We start from the raw sequence: 1,245 nt of genomic DNA, 5'->3' as shown, positions 1-1,245 counted from the left end.
CTCCTGTGGCGCGCGCTTGTCCTCGTATGTGAAGTTGATGCACGGCGCGCGGCGCGCGCATGCGCTGACTCGTGGTCCTTGACGACAGCGAACATGCAAAGCAACCACGATATTTAGATAAATTTGAATCCCACCCGTTTTCTGCAGCTCTCCGCCTGTCTGCCCTCTGATTGGCCCCTGGTTCACACAGAAAGCGGACCGCCAAACTCTCAGCCAATCAGAGCGTAGGTGAGCGGGGCTTCTCTGAAGGGTTGGGTAATTTAACTTTTAGGTCACGCTGTGGGAAATGACCCTCACAGCGCACCTGTGTCCCACCTGCGGAGTTAATGAACACTGAAACTGCGAGGTTTCACCACAGATCTCAAGTTTTAACTCAGTATTATTCTGTTGTTTGTTTACAACTACAAACCCCATTTCCAGAAAAAGACACCTCCGTAAAATAGAAAACGGAAATCTCTAATCTGTTATTTTTTTCTGAACATTTATTTAACAGACAAAAGGACAAAACAGTTTTTTTCTGAGACAAATTTTAATTGTAATGTTAATAAATATAAACAATTTTTGAAAATGATGTCTGCAATAAACTTGACAAACTTGGACAGAGGCGTGTTTATCACTGGGTCACATTACATTTTCATTCATTTTACTTTTTAATCATTTGGGAATTGAAGATACTAATTGTTACTATTTTGCAATTGGATTATATACCCATTCTTTCTGTGTACAAGATTTGAGCTTATCAGCTGCTTGAGGTAGCCATTGTCTGATTATCATCTTCATGATGCGCCATATAGTTTTAATAGGAGGCAGATCTGGCGCCACGGTGGCGCAGCATGTAGTGTCGCAGTCACACAGCTCCAGGGGCCTGGAGGTTGTGGGTTCGATTCCCGCTCCGGGTGACTGTCTGTGAGGAGTTGGTGTGTTGTCCGCGTGGGTTTCCTCCGGGTGCTCTGGTTTCCTCCCACAGTCCAAAAACACACGTTGCAGGATTGGCGACTTGAAAGTGTCCGTAGGTGTAAGTGAATGTGTCTGTGTTGCCCTGTGAAGGACTGGCGCCCCCTCCAGGGTGTATTCCCGCCTTGCGCCCAATGATTCCAGGTAGGCTCTGGACCCCCCGCGACCCTAAATTGGATAAGCGGTTACAGATAATGGATGGAGGCAGATCTGGACTGTGCAAGACCAGTAAATATATGCCAAGCACTGTATATGCCTGCAAAGCTGTACTCTTGTAACACACATTACATT

The sequence above is a fragment of the Hoplias malabaricus genome, chromosome X2, assembly GCF_029633855.1.
Source record: "Hoplias malabaricus isolate fHopMal1 chromosome X2, fHopMal1.hap1, whole genome shotgun sequence".
NCBI classification, from domain to species: Eukaryota; Metazoa; Chordata; class Actinopteri; order Characiformes; family Erythrinidae; genus Hoplias; species Hoplias malabaricus.
The sequence above is the reverse complement of the archived record's forward strand: the minus strand, read 5'-3'. Positions refer to the sequence as shown.